Source organism: Pipistrellus hanaki (assembly GCF_964339955.1).
Source record: "Pipistrellus hanaki genome assembly, chromosome: 1".
Lineage (NCBI taxonomy): Eukaryota > Metazoa > Chordata > Mammalia > Chiroptera > Vespertilionidae > Pipistrellus > Pipistrellus hanaki.
Genome location: NC_140503.1, coordinates 205,203,527 through 205,227,576, shown reverse-complemented (window position 1 = coordinate 205,227,576; position 24,050 = coordinate 205,203,527).

Genomic DNA, 24,050 nt, shown 5'->3' with positions numbered 1-24,050 from the left:
ATTCACTCAATGCAGTGGGAGGCCCAGGCCATCTCCGAGTAGCAGATAGACTGGCCAGAGTACGGGCACCATCTATACCTTTGGCTTCTCTGACCAAGTACAAAGCCAATGAAGTCCCTCTGTGAACTTGAAGCTCAGTGTGGGGATAACAGATAGGGTCCATTTTCTCCTGTCCATGAATCATACACGGAGCCCTGGACTAATGAGGATTCCCATACCTTATCTCTGCCCAAAGAGGAGAATCGGCATTGATCAGATGTCTGTTGGGGGTGTGGTAGGGAGAATTGGAGGCACCTATGCTTTCCTGTCTACCCTAGGGTTGTGAATTATTGTAGATCCTAAAGTGGTGTGTATTTGAGAGGAATGGAAGAGTTTATTCTGAGAGTCCAGTGGTGCAGTCATTCTGCGGCTTCTCACAGAAGACCTGACACACCTGTCCCCTGATTTTGACAGCCTCTGATTTTCCATGAAGTTCTGTGTACTTGAAACAGTATGGTCCCTCCAGGGGTAAGGAATTTATTCAGTGTGTTCTGTGTTGTGATGCTCTGAAGGACACAGGAGCAGGCAATGGAGATCTCAGTTTTATTAGCAGAGTGACAATGACTGTTTCCCACCTTGTGCTCCTGAGAGCATTGAGGCCCTGGTAACCATCAGACAGGAGGAAGCTTTGTCCCCAGGGGTCTGGAGAGAAAGGACCCGGGGGAGTTTTGGTAGAATGGAGTTAATCAGTACCATCTTTAACTGAATTATTTTCCACATAAACCCAAGGTTAAAGGTAAAGTGGGCAGATAATTACTCCAAGGGTGACTCATTTCCAGCCCGAGGCACTAGATCCAGATTTCAATTTGAGTTCATCACATTCCTCTAGTCACTCCTGCATTAGCACGGAGGTAATTTCCATCCCGATGGATCTGTGTGGTGAAGTAATTGGGCAAGATGTTTGCAGTGTTTCCCAACCTTCTCTCATGATGAGAATCACCTGGTGGAGTTGTTAAAACACAGATTCCTGAATCCCAACTAAGAAGTGCTAAACTAGAATTTTTGAGAACATATAGGTAAAATTGCATACCTAACTTAGTGCTCTGTATATAACATCTGTCTTAGAGCACTAGTTAAGTATACAATTTTACCTATATGTTCTCAAAAATTCTAGTTTAGCACTTCTTAGTTGGGATTCAGGAATCTGTGTTTTAACAACTCCACCAGGTGATTCTCATCATGAGAGAAGGTTGGGAAACACTGGTTTAGAGGTTTAATAATTAAAGCCAATGAAGATTTGTGAATAATCAAAGTTCCACATGACGGTGACTTCTAAATGCAGGGAAGGCGGTGACTTAACAACATCATTCGTCTCCAAAACTTTCTGAGTCCACATGTGCTTTGTCTGCACTTCTCAACTTTCTTTTTCTTCTTCTCTGACTCCTCTGTGTCTCTGACTCCCCTCAGTTGCTTCCACACATTGCCCACTCTCCTACAGTCACTAATTGGCCACAATGCCTAATGGAAACACTGAGCCCTAGATTTAATTAAGAGCAGCCTCTGTGTTTTGTAGATGAGGAGACCAACATAGGTTGGAGCAGGGATTTTACGTAGACTCAGAACAGAAATCAGGCTCTTGTGTTTCCCTGTTCCATACTCTTAGTATTTGCCAAAATTATTTTAAAATATCATTTTTTTTGCTATAAAATATTACATGACCCTTGTGAAATATGTTTAAAAATACAGAAAACTGCAAAGTGAAACTAAAGTCAAGTACGTACTAATACTTCACCCAGAGCTAATCACTTTTAACCATTGGGTAGGTATTTCTTTCCAATCTCTTTTCCATTCAAACAAACAGAAATTCATCTATTTTAAAGAAGTAAGATTCTATTTTAGAGGCACCTTGGGACCTCATTTTTTATGCTGATGCTTCTCTTATTAGCACTGTCTCATTAATTTTTATCCCATTTCAACGAAATATTCTGGAAATGTGACTTTTAATGAGGCTATACTATCCCAATCAATGGCTGTACCATAATTTCTCTATCCATTTGTGAAACTTACTGAATGAAATTACCTATTTTTTTATTTAAAAGCAGGTGAGTGGGTTTTATTTGTCCCAAAGGGGAGGGTGAAGAGATATCTCCAACAATCTTAAATGAGTTGCTTTTTGTTCAAAGCAGTATACTCGGTACCATGATTGTGTTGATTTAACTACCATGTTTTCCTAGATACTTTTTCTGCTCTCTATTGCCATGTCAGGCAGAGAATCCATTTCATTCTCCAACCCTTGCTTCCAACCTGTTCACGAGGCCTGCCTTATGGATCATCCACCCAGCTGGCATTGTCCAAACTCCTTCTGAAGCAGGAAAAGTGCCTACTGGGCACATGCCAAGAGAGGGCAAAAGAGAAACTTGTTCATTGTTGGAGGATGGCACTTTACAGTTTACAAATCCTTACCTGCCCTGGAAAGAGAGGAGAGAGAATGTCTTCAAGGTCCAGGGAGACTCACTCACAGTTTTTGGATTTTTTTCCTCATTGCAAAGATGAGGCACATGTCACACAGCATACGACGACAAACAGACCTCTGCTGGAATTGTCCCTTTGTTCTACCTTGTGATGAGACTTTGGTTAGATGACTCATGTAAAAGTTTCTCATCTGTCATTCAGGACTAATCATAAACCCTAACTCAAAGGCTTGTACAAGGATTAAAAGATATAATACAGCTGAAGTGTGGTGTCCGGAATGTCAAGGGGGTAAAGAAATGGTGGCAAAGACCTTTTTCTACCCTGCCTGTCCTATTGTTCCCTTGCTCAAGTTCAGCATTTGTCTTGTCTTTTTTTTGTTTTGTTAATCCGTCCACGAGGATATTTTCTCCCCATAGAGTTTTAGAAAGTGGGAGGAAGGGAGAGGACCATTGATGTGAGAGAGATGCACATGGATTGGTTACTTTCCCCACCCACCCTGGTGGTGGCCGGAGATTGAACCTACAATCCAAGTGCATGTCCTTGTCAAGAATAAAACTGGCTGACACTTTTACCATTGAGCTTAACAGGCTAGGAAAGCATGTATCTTTTTAATAAATAATAGAAACAAAAATTAAACTGCTATCTTTGAGATGGTTATTTTCATATACTAGCATACATAAAACAAAGTGTACTCAAATTTAAATTAAGGAATGACAGCCTTTGATTATTAGAACTTGATGAGGCACCTGACTACACATATTAAGAGCAGAACACTGAACCTTTCCTTTGCTAGATGCTTTTAGGTCTGCAAAGTTGCAGTTAAGACTTTAAAGGCTGAGTCCTGACCATGGCCCCTGTCCAGAAAGCGGCTTCCTGGTCCCAGGCTGGCCCCTCTGCTGCCCTTTGACTTTGGAACCAGATTGGAGCTGTCACATCCACTTACTCGGACCAATGTGACCTTTGTTCCTCGCCTGAGGATGTTCTCTGCACCATGGACACACCTGGTGCAGAAAAGAATAGTTTCTCCTAAGAAAAACAGTTTAGGGGAATATCTGCTCATAAACAGCACTTCCTTCGAAGGTGACACATTGATGGCTGGCTAGTCTATGTGCTCCCTCAGGCTGACAGCACACAGCCCAAATCACCTTCCTGAAGCACCGGTGGCAATTGGCTAATTATTTTTATGATGCCAGGTCAGCAATAAAGGCGACCTTCCATTTTGCCCTTTCCCCATAACTTGTGACAGGAGGGACCGTTTTATTTTATTTTATTTTATTTTATTTATTTATTTTTTTAAATATGTTTTATTGATTTTTTTTACAGAGAGGAGGAGAGAGGGATAGAGAGCCAGAAATGTCGATGAGAGAGAAACATCGACCAGCTGCCTCTTGCACACCCCCTACCGGGGATGTGCCCGCAACCAATGTACATGCCCTTGACCGGAATCGAACCTGGGACCTTTCAGTCCGCAGACCGACGCTCTACCACTGAGCCAAACCGATTTCGGCAGGAGGGACCGTTTTAAAAGCTGAGTTTAAGCACCCAGCCTGCTGGGGAGGGTGGCCCTGGGCACAGACCGAGTTGCTTGGTACTCCTTTTCTTTTTTAAAATATATTTTTATTGATTTCAGAGAAGAAGGAGGAGAGAGAGAGGTAGAATTATCAATGATGAGAGAGGATCATTGATCGGCTGCCTCCTGCACACTCCCTACCAGGGATCAAGCCCACAACATGGGCATGTGTCCTTGACCGGAATCAAACCTGGGATGCTTCAGTCCACAGGCTAACATGCTATCCACTGAGTCAAACTAGATAGGGCTGTACTCCTTTTCTTTCTTTCTTATTTTTATTTTTTATATTTTTAAATCTTTATTGTTGAGATTATTACACATGTGTCTCTTTTTTTTACCCCATAACCCCCTCCACCCAGTGTCCACCCAACCCCAGGCCTTCACCACCCTATTGTCTGTGTTCATAGGTAATGCATAAATGCATATAAGATCTTTGTTTAATCTCTTCCCTCCCCCCACTTTCTTTACCTCTGAGAATCATCACTCTGTTTCATTTCCAAGCTTCTGATTTTTATTCACTGGTTTATTCTATAATTAGATTTTTTATTCGTTTGATTTTTAGATTCAATTCTTGATAGATATATATTTGTTGCCATTTTGTTGTTCATAATTTTTCTTTTTCTTCTTCCTCTTCTTAAGAATACCCTTTAGCATTTCATATAATACTGGTTTGGTGGTGATGAACTCCTTTAGTTTTTTCTTGTCTGTGAAGATTTTTATCTGATCTTCAATTCTGAATGATAGCTTTGCTGGATAGAGTAATCTTGGTTGTAGGTTCTTGCTGTTCATCACTTTGAATATTTCTTGCCACTCCCTTCTGGCCTGCACAGTTTCTGTTGAGAAATCAGCTGACAATTGTATGGGCATTCCCTTGTAGGTAACTAACTGCTTTTCTCTTGCTGCTTTTTAATATATTTTCTTTGTCTTTAGCCCTTGGTATTTTAATTATCATGTGTCTTATTGTGGTCCTCTTTGGGTTCCTCTTGTTTGGGACTGTCTGTGCTTCCTGGGTTTGTAAGTCTATTTCTTTCACCAGGTAGAGGAATTTTTCTGTCATTATTTCTTCAAATAGATATTCATTATCTTGTTGTATCTCTTCTGGCACTCCCATAATTAAGATGTTGGTATGCTTGAAGTTGTCCCAGAGGCTCCTTACACTATCTTCATATTTTTGGATTCTTAATTCTTTTTGCTTTTCTGGTTGGATTTTTTTTTTTTTTGCTTCCTCATATTTCAAATCATTGATTTTATCCTCTAGTCTGCTGTTGAATCCCTGTATATTATTCTTTATTTCTTCTTTATTTCAGTCAGTGTGTGCTTAATTTCTTACTCGTCCTTTTCATTTTTTTTTTTAATTTTTATTATTTTTTTTTTTTTGGCATTCTCACTAAGATCCTTGAAAGTCTCACTAAGTTCCTTGGAAATTTCTAGAAGATTCTTGAGTTACCTTATAACCATGGTTTTGAATCCTATATCCAGTAGTTTGCTTTCTTCCATTTCTTTCATTTGTGACAAGTTCCTTTGGTTGCTTCCCTGTGCTTATTTCTATGTATTGGGTAGAGCTGCTAAGTCTCCTTGAGTTGATAGAGTGGCCTCGTGTAGTAAGTGCCCTATAGGGTCTGGCTCAGCCTCCCCAATCACCTGAGGTAGACACTCTAGGTGCACCCTTTTGTAGGGTGTGTGCACAGTCTTGCTGTAGTTGAGCCTTGATTGCTGTTGCTGTCACTGGGAGGAATTGACCTTCAGGCCAATTGGCTGTGGGGACCAGCTACAACTACAGTGGGAGAGCTGCTGTGCTGGAGACACCCTTATAGAGGAGGTCTTGCTTCAGTGTGGCTTTGGTGCTCATGGAGTCTGCCACTTGAGTGTGTCAATTATGGATGTGAAGAGTTGTAATCTGGTATGGTCTCATATTTACCACTGGCCTTGGGTCTCCAGGGAGGTGCAAAGTTAGCCACTTCCTGGGGCCACTCAGCAGGAGCAAGAGAGAGATATGCTATTCCTCCTTTATGTATCATGTTTGAAAGTGTCCAGACGAGGCCCAGCTGTGAAGCAAGGCAGGCTGGTATTGGTGCTGGGTTTTGGGCCTTTTATTGATAGACTTGGGTCTCCCTGACCCAACTGTAGCTTGTTTGACAGGTTTTAATTCTAAACAAGAATTGGCCATTCATATACAAAAGCTGTGGCTTTCAGCTTTGGTAGGGTTGTAAATTGCATGGGGCGGGGTCTCAGGGAATCACTAGGGCAGAGCAAACAGATATGGCTGCCAGTCAGCCCTGCGACCAGGAAGATCACAGCATAGAAACAATGACTGCTGCGAGCACCTCCATCTGGGAGAAAGCCACCTTGAGTTCCTGCCCCAATGCCAGACAATCCAGTTCCTCCACTGGAGCTCAGAGGAAGTGGGAGCTTGTAAGTTCAGCTTGTGTTTGGCCTTTTAAGAGGAACAGCTGGGTCTCTAGCAGCCTCTTTGTCACTGAGTCCCAATCCACACTGGTTTTTACAGCCCCTAGTTCTTATTACCCATAGGGACTTCTTTTTCCCAGCTCTGGGACCCTGGGCTGGGCATCTGGTGTGGATCTGGAACCCCTTGCTCTTTTGGGCGGCTTCCACAGAGACGATCTCCCTCCTGATTTAAAAAAGCGGCACATGTGGGTGGCTGGACCAGCCTGTTCTGTGCCTCCACACCTTCTACCAGTTTCAGTTCACTTTCTTCTTTAGTTATCTAGTTGTAGAGCTTCCATTCAGCCAGCTTTCTGGTGGATCTGGATGACATTATTATGTATTTTAGTTGTAATTTTGATGTGATTGTGGGAGGCAGAGAGTACAGATGTTTGCCTGCACTGCCATTTTGGTTCTCCCTATACTTTTCTTTGTATCCTTGTCCCAGTCCTGGTTTTTGGTCCTTGGAGTCTGAATGTGTATTAGTTTCTAGGGCTGCCATAATAAAGCACTACACACTGAGTTGCTTAAAACCTCAAAAATTTATTCCCTCTCATTTTTGGAGGCTGGAAGTCCAAGGTCAAGGTGTCCACAGGACTGTGCTCTCTCTGAAGGCTCTGGGCATGAGGTGGCCGAGGGAGTGGGCTGCATGCCTTAGTTTCAGCTCTGAGGTTGTGGGTGATTTTGGCGTTCTTTGGTTTGCAGTGGTATTATTTCAGTCTCTGGTTGCCTGCTAGTCTCTGTGTGTGTTTCTGTGTCCCTGTCTTTCCTCTCCTTATTTTCCATTAAGGACTTGATCTACTGCAGTTTCATCTCATCTTAACTAATTACTTCTGCAAAGGTCCCATTTCCAAGTGAGGTCACATTATAAAGTACATATACTATATATATTTTGTTGATTTCAGAGAGGAAGGGAAAGGGAGAGAGAGATAGAAACATCAATGATGACAGAGAATAATTGATTGGCTGCCTCCTGCAGGCCCCCTACTGTGAATGGAGCCTGCCACCTAGGTATGTGCCCTTGACTGTAATCAAACCTGGGACCCATGAGTCCGCAGGTTGACACCCTGTCTACTGAGCCATACTGGCTAGGGCAAGGGTACGTCATTTATAAAAGCTTGAGGCATTATTTCTAATTAGTTAGCAGACCTGAGACTGGTCCAGAGTCACATTAAGTGTTTGCTTTGCAGGTTGGAAGAGGAGGCTCAGCTCTAAGCTTATACTGGTTGTGTGCACACGTGTTTATGAGCAGCCTTCATTCCTCTTCCCAACCCCCACCCCCTGCAAGCTACATTTGTTTGTTTGGGTAACACAACTCTTTTAATATTCTAACAAGGTTACAGTATTCCAATGAATAAAGAAAAAGAGGATTTCACCTCCTTACTGAGCCATAAGAATCATACTCCCTCATTCTCCAGGCACCTCTACTGTGACAAAATTTAGCTTGGAGGAATAAATTTACATGGACCTATTAAAATGACCACAGAAAAGTAGAAACTCTAGGATTACTCATTTCAGAAAAGCCCGAATGCTTTTAACTAAACAGGGCAACTTCAGAACTTAATGAAAACCTTGCAGGCTATAATGTAATGAGAAACACTTTATTCCTTTTAGCTATTTCATGAAAAGTTGGGCATGTCTGTGGTGACTTTCATTGAGTGTCTTAGATACCATGCTCATTTTATAAATTATGCTGTCTAGGGGGCTTCCATCTCATGCCCTCGTTTTTGTTTACATTTCCAAGTCCTGGGGAGGGCCAACCCCCACCCGCATCCAGGTTAGAGGATTCTGTGTAGTAAGGACTGTAATTAAATGGAAGTGTTTGGGCATTTGGGGAATTTCTCACTCCTAATTTATATCACACACAAATTTTGGGCAGGTCCGATTTTTATTATTTCAGAATAAAGTGGGCTAGAGATGTAAGAAATATATTTTATGTATCCTGGAGTTTTTGAAAGTTATAAAAAAATTTGGACTACCATACTGGATGTGATTATTGAATGTTTTAATTTAGTTGTGTTAATGGCATTGTAGTCATGAATACCTTATCGTGGAAATTCAGGTTAAAAGAATTAAAGGGTAGAGCAATATTTGCAACTTCCTTTCAAATGGTTCAACCAAAAATACATAAATAACTGTGAGTTGATGTATATGTTAATTAACTTGACTTTCACAGCATATACATTTATAAAAATACGTTGTACACCTTAAACCTATACAATTTTTATTTATCAAGTGTACCTGAATAATACTGGGTGGGAATATACATAAAGCAAATGTGGCAAAAAATATTTGGCAGAGCAGAAAGAAATGTGGATTTGAAATTAGCAGAGGAGCTGGGCCTCAGTTTCCTTGACTAGAAAATGAAGTGTGTGCATGAAAGACTTAGGGGATTATGTACCAAGTGTAGACTTCCGGGAGTCTGGGGTTAGTGGTGACTTTTCCAAAGGGCTTCAACATGTTGATGAGAAAGTTAACCAAGCTTTCAGGGACCATCTGTGACTTGGCATTCTGCTCAGCTCTGCTGACAAAAATCTTCTGTTGCATGAAGGATTTTCCTGGTATTTGACCTCCACTTCTCCAGGCTTTTGATGCTTGCAGCAGAGCAGGGACCTTGCACAGGGAAACAGCCACTCTGCATTCTTTCTGCCTGCATGCTTGTGCTCTAAAGTCTGTCTTAGAGATTATTGATTAGGGCGGTGGCCCACTGTGATCCCTAATAGTTGTGTAGCTCTTTGTGCTTTTCACAATGAATTAATGAACATTCATTTACCTAATCCCCACAATAGTTGGGAAATGAGCTATTGAAGAATGAGGAAAACAGGGAACATTGAGCCTACATTACTTTAACAAGGTCACAGAGAATGTTAGGAGCTGAAATACAAATATTCTGATTTCTCATTCAAGTTTGCTTCTAACATATTTGAATTGAACTGTCCAGATGGGGAAGGGGAAAAAATTTAACATATATTCCTACTATGTGCTGGAAACTATATTAGACAGGATTCAAACCACCATCTATTTGATTCCAAAGATGACTAAATTCTTTGCATTGCTGTTTTTTTGGAGGGAGATTCAGTCAAGGATCAGGAGCCCCCTGGACCAAGGCATACTCATAAGTGCATATGTGTACCAGTTAATAATTTGGATTTAAAAAATATATATATTATGGATTTTTTACAGAGAGAAAGGGAGAAGGATAGAGAGTCAGAAACATCGATGGGAGAGAAACATTGATCAGCTACCTCCTGCACACCTCCCACTGGGGATGTGCCTGCAACCAAGGTAAATGCCCTTGACTGGAATTGAACCTGGGACCCTTCAGTCCCCAGGCCAACGCTCCATCCACTGAGCCAAACCAGTGAGGGCTGGATTTTGTAATCAAAGAAAACATGATAATTTCAAGAGAAGCATCAAAAGTGCTTTATTCAAAGTAATATCCATTGCTAGCTACACATTTCCCCCATCTTTCAGGTAATTTGTGGATACCATCCCAATAGGACTTTTCCTGTTTTGAAGCAAACCATGCAGATACCCAGTTTTCCATTTCTTTGGATGTTTTGAAGTGCTGCTCAGAAAGTGTGTGTCCCATTGATCAGAACAAGTGGTAATATGAAGGAGTAAGGTCTGGTAAATACATCGGGTGGGTCAATACTTTCCAGGCAGGATCTTTTAACGTGTCTTTAACTGGTTTTAAAGTGTGTGATGGTGTGTTATCATGAAGCAAAATTACTTTGCCTTGTCTTCTGGCCCATTCTGGTCATTTCAGGATCAAAGTGTGGTTCAAATTGATTATTTGTTGTCAGTAGTTATCAGTATTAATGGTTTCACCTGGTTTTAGAAGCTCATACTACAACACACCTTCCTGATCCCACCAAACACAGAACATTGTCTTCTTTCTGAAGTGATTTGGCCTTGCAGTGGATGTTGATGGTTGGCCTGGACCAACACATGATTTTGTGCATTTGGGATTCTCAAGATAAATCCACTTTTTATCGCCAGTCACAATTTAATGTAAAAAAGACTTTCTTTCATGCCATTGAAGCAATATTTTATTGATGACTTTTAGGTTTTCCATTTGTCTTTTATTCGGTTGATGTGGCACCTATTTTCCTTCCTGTAAAATCTTTCCCATTGCTTGCAAATGATAAGAAATTGTTTGCTGAACAACGTTTAATCTTTCTGGAAGTTGTTTTTGAGTTTGACATGCATTTTCATGCAATAATGTTTGTAATTGTTGGTATTTAAACTTTTCTAGTTGACCTGGACGTTCTTTGTCTTTCACATAGAAATCATAAATTTTAAAGCATTTAAACCAGCATTCACAAGTATCTTGAGATGGAGCATGTTCACCATAAGCTTCCCCAAGTATACAGTAACTTTTTCTTCAAAATAAAGCAATGAATTAAAACTTCTCACAAATATTCTTTTTTTTTTGCATGAAATTTGACATTTTTAAGCGTAAAAATATCTATGATGTTACCATCTTCAGAAAATTTGACATCTGAAGTTTTGAAGCTTGTAGTCAACACAACAAAATAGCATATATATCAAATCACATATATATCAACATATGTGTAACTCCATCTATTGAAAAACATCTGCATTATTAACCGGTACACAACTATGTCTTCATTCCTAGACAAGCACGTCCATTCAGAGGCCTCTTTGTTGGGGGCTGTGGCTGGGGCACTTTCTCCATTTTCACGCAGTATTTTTCCATCCCTAGGCTCTTCCCCTTTATCCCCCTGACCTGTACCTCCATATAGTGGTAGGAGCCTTTCATTCAGGGCATCCCCATCTGTGCTGCTTACACCTGGTGCCATTCTGTAGGGAACAGTGGAGCCACCCCCTCTTTTTTGCCTCTTGCTTGTCTTGTTGCAGTGAATAAATAAAAGCTTGAATGTTACTTTCAGGTTGGTTTGTTGTCCCAATTAACCACCTGGACACCTGGAAGCTTCACAGCTTTCAATTCATTTCTCTGGATTCTTCTCAACATTATCACACATAATTATCCAGACTGGCCAGAAACAGAGAGGCATGATGAGAGTGGATCTCAAACTTCAATGCAGAATTTTCAGTGCCAGCTGTTCGTGTCAACACGCTGACACTCAGGTCCTATCCCAGATAGTCATACCAGACTGTTTGTGGATGGAGCCCAAGCATGGTATTGTTAAAGCTCTAGATGCTGCTAATATTAGCCAAGGTTGCAAGCACTGCTTTAATGGGCATTCGAATCACTAATCTGGGACATTAATAAAGTAGATTCATGAGCTCTCCTTAAATTACTGGATGAAAATCATATCGGGGTGAATTCTGGGAAGTTGGCAAGTCCAGGTGAATCTGATGTGGGTGTAACTTGCTTGTTGGAAGGGAGAGACCAGGGACAAAGAAAATAGAAAACCCTAGGTCCAAGGAATGACCTCAAAGAACTCTACATTCATACATTTATCCATCTATCCAGATTGGGTGGCTATGAAGTACAACAGTTAGGAGGATGAGACCCTAACAGAAACACTTACATCTGAATCCTAGCTGTGCCAATCATTAAATCCTTTTCCCTTAGGCACATTATGTAACCTCTCTCAGCCTCAGTTTCTTCATCTGAAAAATGGGGACACATTTGCAGGTTGTCATGATATTTAAATAAATGATATTGGTAAAGTGTTTAGCAAAGTGTCTGAAACTGTATTGCCATGTACGGCTAGCTACTGAACACTTACATGTGTCTAGTCTGAACTGAGAGGAGTTATAGATAGACAATGCACACTGGATTTTGAAGACTTAGGTGAAAAAAAACCCCACATATCTCATGAAGAATTTTAAAACATTAAGTGTATACTTTTTTGTATATATTGAGTTGAAATGATAATACTTAACATTGAGTTAAATACATTCTTGAAATTAGTTTTATTCTGTTTCTTATTACTTTTTATAATGTAGCTACTGAAATATTAAAAATAACATATGTATCTCTAACCAGTGTGGCTCGTTGGTTGGTTAGAGCATGATCCCATACACCAAAAGTTAGTGGGCTTGATTCGCGGTCAGGGCATATACTCAGGTTGTGAGTTTGGTTCCTAGTTGGGGTCTGTGTGGGAGACAACTGATAGACAACTCTCCCAAAGCATGCACGCTGTCTAGTGATAAGAAGGTATCTCTGAGAGGGCATTAGAGCTGAAGAACTTCATGGATTATCAAACTACTTCAAGAAACCTGGTTCCAATACATATCATGTAACCCATCATACCTCCCTTTCCTGAGACTACAGAAAAGAAATCAGTGAGGGCAGTGGTACTAACAGTGTCCCCTCAATATTGATAACCACCTGGAACCTTAGAATATGGCCTTGTTTGGAACTAGGGCCTTTAAAAAAGTAATAAGTTAACATAAGGTCATATTGATTAGGGTGGGCTCTAATCCAATGATGGGTGCCATTGAAAAAAGAGAAATCAGAGATACAGACAGGAGAATGTGGTGTGGAAATGGAGGCAGAGGCTGGAGTCATTGACTACAAATCAAGAGATGCCAACTATTCCTGGCAGCCGCTAGAAGCTGGAAGAGGGAGGGCAGGATTCTCACCGAGAGCCTTTAGAGGGAGCATGGTCCTGTTCACACCTAGATTTCAGATTTCTGGCTTCCTGAATTGTGAGAGAAAAATTTCAGTCACTGTAAGTCACCCAGTTTGCAGTAATGTGTTATAACTGCTCTGGAAACAAATACATTGAACCAGGTTTGGGCATCTTAACACCTTGTGACACAAATATTAATCTTTTTGGGCATACTCACTCCAAAGTCCAGGGAGAATCTCATGGGGGTGTATCACCTGAGGTAGAGATGGGTTCTGGGAGAGACCATGGTATCTTGTAAACAATGCAGCAAAAGGGAGTTTCCAAAATGAGGATGAAGGGGCAAGCTAAAGGTTAAAATCAGAAAACAGTGCCAAGGATTGGAATAAGGTGAAGAGAAATAGACCAAAAACTGATTATATTTGGTTAGGTTGGCAAGCAGAGTGAAGACTGAAGATGGTCAGACTGGAGAACTTGGGAATAGGCTGTCATCAATGTGAAAGGGACAGAGCCCTATTCTGTGCTGATCAAGGGCATGACAGGTCTCTGATCTTGAGGACATGAACCTGAAGTAACATTCCTTCCACTGAGATATGGCTACATTTGGGCATGTGGGGAGATACATAAAACTATAACACATGCATAGTGCATCTTCTTTTATCGTTGTAATAAAAAAGCAAACATATGTTTAGGAGTAGAATGTAAAATTTATATAAATGAATAATCTAAGACTTATCTGACCACATGCAGCTTTGTTAGGGGTGAATGGCAATTAACCAAAAGTGAATGTCTTTGCCATGAGAGCTTTTTAATTTCATTTTATACATTCACTATTAATTTGTATTAGTTTGGGTTGTAGAGCATAGTGGTTAGACAATCAGGTACTTTACAAAGTGTTCCTCCTAATATTTCTAGTACCCAACTGGCACCATACATAGTTATTACAACACCGGTGGCCCAGTGCACAGATTTGTGCACATTGAAAAGAAATTAATTAGAAGAAAGATTCATGTGGTAATTACATTACTACAAAAATTACATGTCAAAATAATATATATATATATATATATATATATATATATATATAATATTATATTATAAACTTAGAACATGTGGGCGATCTCAGTGAGAGCTTTATATGTATCATACATATAAATGTTTATTTTTAAATTGCCAGTGTGTGTCATATGTACTGGCTGGTCAGTTGGCCGCATGGCTGGACAAATGTATGGTCAGTCACTTAGCCTTTTATCTATATAGATTATTGACTATATTTCCTATGCTGTACTTTTACATCCTTGTGACTATTCTGTAGTTATCAATCTTCTGTACATCTTAATCTTTTCACCTAGTCCCCCAGTTACTCCCTTCCTCTGGCAATCATCAATCTGTCCTCTGTGTCTATGAGTCTGTTTCTTTGCCAGGACTGTTGAGTATGTGTTTGTTGCTTTTGAGTGTGGAAGTCTCCTGGATAGACCATCAGCATGCCAGGCAGCTTGCCCCTTTCTCACATGCAGAGGACAAACCTGGAGGAACAGGGCTCAGGTGGCCACAGCTTTCCTCCTAGTGGAAAGACAGACGAGAGAGAAGTGTGTGTCTCTCCTCGTGAGCTACAGCATGGAAGTGTTACTCCTAGGGAAGCTACTTCTTCGTCTCTTATTCTTTCTTTTTCTAAAAATATTTTTAAAAATTTATTTCAGAGAGGAAGGGAGAGGAAGAGAGAGATAGAAACATCAATGATGAGAGAGAATCATTTATTGGCTGCCTCTTATTTATCCTACACTGGGGATTAAGCCCGAAACCCGGGTATATGCCCTAACTGGGAATCGAACAATGGTTCATAGGTTTCTGGTTCATAGGTCAATGCTCAACCACTGAGCAATACTTGCCAGGCTCTTATTCTTGATAGAGAGAATAAATAAAGATGACTTGTATGGAACAGCCTTCATCCCCTTCATGGAGAGAGTGGTGAGGGTGGGTATACCAAGACTGGATGGCCCTTGGTGAGAGAAGAGCAGGCTCTTCCACTGTTGACATCCTGGGGTAGACCAGTAGCCTGGGGCTGTGATGAGGGCTCACATTTCATAGTTGTCTTTGCCATGCATAAAGCAAAGCCAACTTTAAAAAAAAAAGTGTTTTTTTTCTTATTGATTTCAGAGAGGAAGGAAGAAGGAGAGAGAGATAGAAACATCAATGATGTGAGAGAATCATTGATTAGCTGTCTCCTGCATGCCCCACACTGGGGATTGAGCCCAAACCCAGGCATGTGCCTGGATCAGGAATTGAACCATGACCTCCTGGTCGATACTCTACCACTGAGCAACATGGGCTGGGTGGGGCAAAACCAACTCTTGATCTCTCTCTCCCTGTCCAAAAGCATCATTTACGATTAGTCAAAGTAATTTCTTCCACTCAATGTTAAAAAGGGGAAGCTATTTTTGTTTTAGGTAAAGGAGTCCAAAAAGAGAGGTCTTCATGGGATGTTTCACTGAGGCTCATTTTAATTGGATAGGAACCTGGTGGCTAGCAGAGTGCATGGAGGGTAGAAGGAAGAGAGGGCATTTGGAGGACCTAGCTTTAAGAAAATTATAGCACTATGATACGTTAGAGATTAGAACAGGCATCATGATTTTTTTCTTTAGAATCAAAATTGGGCATACATATCACTTAGTAAAAAAAAAAAAATCATGTTTGACATGTGAAAAGGCAATAGGAATGTCATAAGAGATATCAGTTTGTGAAACTTAATTTAATCAGAAAGAAATGCAAGAGAAAATAAAAAGAAATGTACTTATGAGTAATTGCCCTGAGGCTGATAGGAATAGCAAGTAAAAGAGGGATAGAGGAATAAATGTTCCATAAGACAGACATTTAAGTGAGGTCCCTGAATGGTAAAAGAGCACTCACTCTTTTATATTCCTTCAGTTAGCTTCATTAGGATCTTCTCTCTTTAACAATTGGATTAAGAAAAGAAGAAACCCACTAAAATGTTATTAATTGTGTGGTTAGGAGTCTTGCAGTCTGTGTGCAAACATTTGAGGGGTGCTGGGAAATTGATCATTAGATACTTGGGGGTCAAAGTGTCTAATGCCCCCAAATGTTCTCTTATTTCATTCTGTGTTTCTCAATGATCAGGCTCAGGATCAATGCTTCTTGCCAACAATGTTCATTGACTGCTGGTCTTTGATTCTTTGTTATGAGTTTGAATTTCTGGTCACTTTGCTCAGACACAAGATTTACTTCCCGCTGAAACTGGTTTGGCTCAGTGGATAGAGCGTCGGCCTGCGGACTGAAAGATCCCGGGTTTGATTCTGGTCAAGGGCATGTACCTTGGTTGTGGGCACATCCCCAGTAGAGGGTATGCAATAGGCAGCTGGTCGATGATTCTCTCTCAATCGATGTTTCTAACTTTCTATCCTTCTCTCTTTCTCTCTGTAAAAAATCAATAAAATATATTTTTAAAAAAGATTTACTTCCCAATGTTCTTCAGAATCCCATGTTACAATCCAAAGTTTGGATTTATTTGTTTTCCTTTCGCCCTCTAAAAATACTCTTTTCTATAATTACAAAAAAAAATAACCTAACAAATGCACAGGATGAACCATTTAAGCAGCTCAAGTGGTACAAAATTGTACAAGTTAGGGTATGAGTCTTCCTATTTGATAATATAGTCCCTCTTCACTGGAGAAGAGGTCATTATTAACATATGCATTTATTTACATTTTATTCTGGAAGGTTTCTATGTAAATTTATGTAAAAACATGTACATATAACTTGAAACAAAATTGAGACAGAAAGATCCACAATTCTGCACTTTTTTTTTTTCAGTTAAACCTGTATCTTGGCCCTTTAGTACAATCAATGACCTAACTCAATTACTACTTTCTTAAAGGGTTGGTTGTCTTATATTTTATCATATTACTGTAGCATACATGATTTAATTAACTACATAGGTTCATATTGTTTTACCTTCCCCCCAACCAATGAACACAATGCTACAGTGAATAACCTTCTGTATACGTGTTTGCACACATGGGCATGGATATCTGTAAGATATTTGTAGGTTACATTTTCAGAAGTGGAATTGTTGGGTCAGGGTATATGTTCAACTTGCTTCATTTTGCAATCTTTGTTTTTATATCTGTCCAATAGCATATTTGATTAATCAACTAGTTAACTAATTGCTTTTAAACAACTTAACATCATTACAAACATACAAATTTGGTCCAATGTTAAAGGAAAAAAGCAAATGATTAAAGTTTCCTGGCCATTAAATTGACATCTTTTAAATTCTGGGTAAAGACAATTTTCTTTCACCTTAAAAGTTCCTCCTGAAATTTTTACTGCTTCTGGATTGGAATTGTCTACTTCAATCTGAACTTAACTGATAAGGGTACAAGAATCAGATTGAATCTTCGTAATTTATGACAACTCTGTCCATGGGACAGGTTCAGTCTTCTCTTGGTTGATCTCTTTGTCTATCCTTGGTGTTACTGTCATTAGGCCATTTGTACTTCCTATTAATATATAGATATGTAGTATCTTGTTTTATAGTCCAAATTTCTGTTATTAAGTCAACACTTTGAAAAAAGCTGTGATAACTTTCATCTTTTCCTCAGTTACATGTGGCATCTCATATGCTCATAGAGCAAGTTGAGAATCTTCCTTGGGCCCTGAGATTTGTTCTAATCTTGGCAAAACCTGCATTACAGAGTAGGCTTCCATATCAACAAAGTCTTCTTTATCTAACTCTATGTTCCACCCACACCCATCTTGATCCAGTATCCTCAGGACCCAATCCTTTATGTACTCCCCCAAAACTGCTGGTCCATGTTGATCACATCTTGCAGCTCCTTTGGAATATAGCGCTTTCCTCCTCCAGCTGTCCAAACACTTCCCTGGCTGGGTGATATTGCGATTTGACCCTAGTAATTGGTCTGATAGCCAGGTGGGAGACAGAGACAGACTTGAAAATAGGGGGTGGGCTCATGTTGTCTTACAAGATGAGACCTTTGCATCATTTTTAAGCATTTGTACAGGAGAACGAACAAATAAAGCTTGTCCATGAGGAGTGGGTCACTTCTCCAGGTCCACAGAGGTCAGAAGAATCTGCATATTTTAGATTTCTGAGGACTTAGACTAGGGGTGTCGAACTCAATCAGAGAAGGGGCCAAAATCTAAAATCCAGCCTAAATTGCGGGCCGAATGGTTTACTGAACAGTCATAAACTGACAATGTCATAAACTGACAGCGGAGTGCAGTGATGACAGCGCGGTGCGGGCCACATTGCAAGGCCTGGCGGGCTGGATTTGGCCCGCGGGCCTTGTGTTTGACACATGTGACTTAGACACTGAAATCTCCACTCCGTATCCAATCAGGCTCTGATCAAGGCCAATTAGTCTTGCCAGGACTGAGAATCAGTCTTCTCCGAATCCTTATCCCTATATCTCCTTGATCTCTATACTTAAGGCTTGGGTCTGATTCTTACTTCTTCTCTGCCTTGTGGCTGCAGAGGATTTCCTGCCCTGTATGCTGCCAAGGAGGTCCTCTGGGTGTTGTACATTTCCTTAAATCTGTGACTGAGCATCTTTAGCTTTTCATTGCATCCTCTAATGTATCCCCCAGCAGAAGCCACCCACTTCCACAATTCTTGAAATCATTGCCTTTCCTGAACATCTGCAGCACTTGAGATATTGTCCCTGCTAGTTCATTTCCACCTACCAATATTACATCTCTGATCTTCCCCATGAAAACTGTAACAACTGCAGCTTCAATATGCCTATGGCTGTTAGTACTCCATTTACATTTGTCCTGGAGTCTTCATTGCCAACAGCTGGCGGGAGAGCCAGCTCCACAATCCCATTTTAGAATCTGCTCTTCAGACCACTCCTAGCACTAACAATCTCTGGTTGTTTTCCTTGGGAGATACTCCGAGATAAAGATTTCTGTTTAAAGAGTTTACTGAGGAGTATTTTGGGGAACAACAATAAATAGGTCAGAGGGAAAAGTTAACTTTCAATAGACGTCTCAGGTGATTTCATAGGGAGTTTTCTCCCAAACTTAGAAGACTGCGGGGTGTGTATCCCCTATATCTCTCAGTCTTTGAATGTGGCTGCCCCTGAGAAAGTGATGTAACCTTGAGGTGAGGCAAATCACTTATGCTGAAGGCCATGGGGAAAAACTCATTTGTGAACCATCAACTACTGGCACTCTCTGCATCTGGGAAGCTGTGAGTATCAGAATGAGAGACTCTGCAGAGAAAAGTGTTTATGAACAGCTTTATTTCACCAAAGCAGATCACACAGTAGCAATATGCAGTATAAAGAGCAAAGCTTTGACATCAGACTCTTACCAGCTCAGTTTACTCCTCCTTTCTGAGCCTTGGTGTTCTTTTTTGTAAAATGGGGATAAATATGTTTACTTATTATTTCTTTGCCTACTGTTCAAATACTTGTTTGTATAAAACTCTTTTGGAAGTGATATGAAAGAGCCTGTCTGATAAGCTGATGAGGGTTATCTCTGCTGGGGTAAAGATTTCAGCTCACTCAGCTGGTCGTGTTGGAATACTGAGTCTTGAGTTTTCAAAAGTGTCCCATCATCATTCTCTGCCTTCCAGGTAAATGTCAATGACAATTCATTCTCCAAGGGAAGATCCAATTGCATCTCAAGAATTAAGATCGATATGATCACTGTAAGCAAACCGTGTCTGACCTTATCCTTTGTAAGAAGAAAAAGAATCAACAGGGCATGAGAAGTGTCAGCACTTTTAGTTTTGAGAGGTGAGAAAGGGGAAAAGTTTATGCAGTGCTCATCCATCATTGGACTTCAGGAAGATCATTAATGCTCAAACTAGAGATAGGGAGGTTGCTTATTTATTCTTCTCTGCTGTTGAAAATCGTAACACCAATTCGGTTCAGTTCAATTCAACTCGATTCAATTAAATTCAAGTAATACCCATGAAGTGCCATCATAGTGCATGACTTACGTTAGCTGCAAAAAAAATCCCATCTTTGACTTTTCCTTATGTTTATTTCATTCCAGAGTCTGTTAGGTTCTGGGAAGAAACATGTAGAGAAAAAAAATACAGACATGGAAAAGTATTGTGATAAATACTAAAGGGTAATGGATATAATATAGTATAATTACTTTAGAAGGAAATATAACTATATATTTATAGAGAAAGGAGGTCATTTTTGAGTGGACACTTCCAGGATGAGTAGGAATTTACTCATGAGTGTGGAAGGGTTTTGTTTATTTATTTACACAATGGTTTATTGAGTATATTACCCGCGGGACCCTAAGACAGGCACTGGTGTTGAGAGACAAGAGGGGCACCACTGCTGTCCCCAGGAAGCTCCCGAGTATGGTAGAGCAAGTGTAGGCAACATGTTGTAAGAGGTTGTTACCTGGTAGAAAAGACAAGAGAGTTGACAAAGAAAGGTCTCATTTGCAACTGTGTTCAACATATTTTCTTTCTTTCTTTCTTTTTTAAATAAATATATTTTATTGATATTTTACAGAAAGGAAGGGAGAGAGATAGAGAGCTAGAAACGTCGATGAGAGAGAAAAATCGACCAGCTGCCTCTTGCACACCCCCTACCAGGGATGTGCCCGCAACCAAGGTACATGCCCTTGACCGGAATAGAACCCGAGACCTTTCAGTCCGCAGACTGACGCTCTAGCACTGAGCCAAACCAGTTTCGGCCAACATATTTTCTTTCTAAGACAACCTTTGGTCTGGTTACAGATGTTAGGTTTTACCCTCATTTTGGCAGCAACATTTCCTGAACAATGCCAGGGAAGTGGAAATAAGTAAGAATACGTGTGGATATATGGTGTAGAAGAAGTTTCCAGCATGTTTATGGATTACGGTGCATGCATGCAATGGGATACAGCTTAAGTGTTCAAACTGTTGCAATAAAATATATATAACATAGAAAGTTATTTATGGTATATAGTTGAGTTTAAAAGCAGGTAACAATATATGATGTACAATGTGATTCCACTCTTGTAAATTTTTTATTGTACATTCACAGGACAAAAGTATAAGAAGATGCCATAAAATGTCACTGGAAGTTCTCTTTGGATGAAGGGATTATGGATGCTTCTCTTCTCTTCCTTTCCCTCCCCTTCTCTTTCTCCCCTTCATCTCTTGTATTATTTTCCTCTCTCTTCCTCTTTCCCTTTTTTCTCCTCCTTCTTATATTCTTATTCTTCTACCTCCCCTTCTATTTTACTCATGTGCATTTTCCCCAACAAATCTGAGTTACTTCAGGAATGAAAAATAAAGCAAAGAAAAAGTTAGTTTTAGAAAGCCTTTGAACCAGATAAACATTTCTATAGCTATGACAATCCTCCTTTTATGACCTTTGTTTATCAGGAGAATCCAATACTGTTGGAAGGACTGATACCATTACCATTATTGCTGTTATTATCTTACTTCCATGGACTGCTCATATTTTGAGGATTTAACTGCTGTGCTTTCCTCATTCCCAGATTAAACAATAAAACCCAAATAATCTTCTGCCAAACTAGGAACGAAGGGCGCACACATTTGCCATAGAAAGATTTTGATGCCTTTTATTTTTCAGAACAAATTTTCTTATTGGCAAATATCATGAAAGAATTGCTTACAAGCTGGCGATGGGAACATGCAGACTGGAAGGTATGCTAGAATGGAATAGAGAGCCTCTATCTGGGAACCCTAGGGGATGTGTAAGCTCAGTGGGCATAGTTTCAGTGCTCCTTCACCATCTAGGAAGGGCCACCATCATCCCACCAGCCTTGTAGTCTGGAGTGATGCTCACCTGAGCCTTGAGATTACACTCCATTCCCATGCACCTGTGAGGACATTGCCCCCCTCTTAGGTAGAGCAACTCACTGTTGCATTCCCATTTTCTTGATGGAGGAGTGGAGATTTGAGGAGGCTGAGCAATGTGCCTAGAAGTTACCAGCAGGGTTGCAGCCAGACTTGAGCCTCACAAGCTCATGTTGAGCCCTCTTTTCAATAGTGCATAATATTGCCTACAATTTGATTTGTGGGTAACAGTTATGCAAAGCCAACAGTTCTGTCCCTCCTTGCTCCTTGGGCAATAACTCCTTCCTGTGATGAGAAATAAACAAGGTGGTGACAGGTTCCCAAAGTTGTCGTGTCATCTCTAACTGGGTGCTCCACTCCTGCAGCTAGAGACAGGGTTACTTCTGAAGAAATCCTTGCTGTAAAACACCCCAATCAATTTTCCTTCCAAATGATTTCTAATATGTAATTATGTAATCAAGCACTCCCATAAACAAGCCGGGCCTTGACATAGAGTGATGGGGTGCAGTAATATTTTAAATAAAAGACGATTGCGGAGTTATTTATTTTGAAGTCCAATTTTCAGGGTTGGGAACTATACATTAATAGCAGTTCAGAGATTAACAGCAAGCTAAATGTGAAACGCTGTGAGTCAATGCCTTCAGTGTAAACAAATGCAGGAAAATAGAATCCTGCAACTGTTTGCAAAGTCTAACAGAGTCACAGGGCTTTCTGCAAAGCAGAGGGTGCAAAGAGGAACAGATTCATCAAAATCTGGCAGCGATTTTTTCCAAAAATAATGGCTTTGTCTACAGATGGAAACTGCTAACAGCTTTCCCTGTCCACCACAATCGCCTTTCCATCTGCTCAGGTTTTATAATCATGTCGCCTTTGGAAAATTACAATGCAGAGCATATTCTCCTGGTGGTCTGTTGTTGAGCTAAATATTCTGGGCTATGAAATAGTGACAACAGTCGAAGAGTTTCCTTGCAAAAAAGTGTTACAACCCTTGCATGCCAATGAGCCACCCGATGCTGCAAGGCTCTGGCAGGAGGGGAGCATCAGACTGCGTTAGCAGAGCACAATTTAGAAAACGCACACGTACATTCAAATAGCCACCATCTAACATTCGCAGTGCCTTGGAATAATGGCTGATTCTCTTCTCCTCCTTTCTTCATTTTTCCTTCTTACTCTTTTTTTAAAATTCCAATTTCATACCAAAAATGTATTGTTATCTAAGTGCAAAGACACAAGGGATTTGGACCACTCCTCCAGCCTGTGATCTGCTTTAAGAAGAATGTTACTTATCTGTGTCTACAGATCCTTTGTTCAGACCCCAGCTCCTGGGAGATGTCTAGTGCCTAACTGCTGGAGCAATGAAAGAATTATGTTTTCTCTTTCATATGATGCTTTCTGCCTTACAAAACCTTACCTTCTGGGTAAAACATTTTCACTGACACCATACTCACAGCAACATATGAGGAGATCACTCTCTCTTTGTGTTCCTTCAGGTCCTTAAGGAGGCAGATACTAAGATGGGATCAAAGACGAAGAGACTGATTATGGAAACTTTCCTTGAGGGAAAATGAAGAAGAAATAGTGGAGAATGGGGGAGCCATCAGACCATGATGCGAGTTTGACTCTGGTGGAGAAGAGAGGAAAGAAGGTTGAGTGGCAAACATCTTTGAATGACGTGCTGTTTTGAAAGAGGTATAGAGTCTTTGGGCCAAAGTAAAAAACCCTGCCCTCATGTGTACACAAGATGGCCACCACAAGATGGCCAGCAGGGGAGGGCAGTTGAGAGGGACCAGATGCTTTTGGTTCTTCATTTCAAGACTGGTTTCCCAGCACCTTGGCATTGCTTGGCACAGAGCATGGTATAAATACTTGTCTTTGTTGAATGAATAATTGCAACCTTAGACTTGGAAGGGATCTTAGAGAATATCCAATGTACTTCAGAAGATAATGAGACATTGGATACTTGTTAAATCACTTCTCAGAGGAAATGAGACCCTGAGACACATGGCTCCCTGCACAGGAATCTATCCTTCTCTCATTTGGGGCCACCCTGAGATGAGGGTTCTACTTTGCCAGTCCAAGGGAAAGTAGACACCTTAATATTGGAATCTCTAGCATCTCTGACCAAAAGAAAGGCTCACCTATTCATTTCTGGAACTTAAATTTGGTGAGTAGATTAAAACCAAATTTTCAGACAAGAATG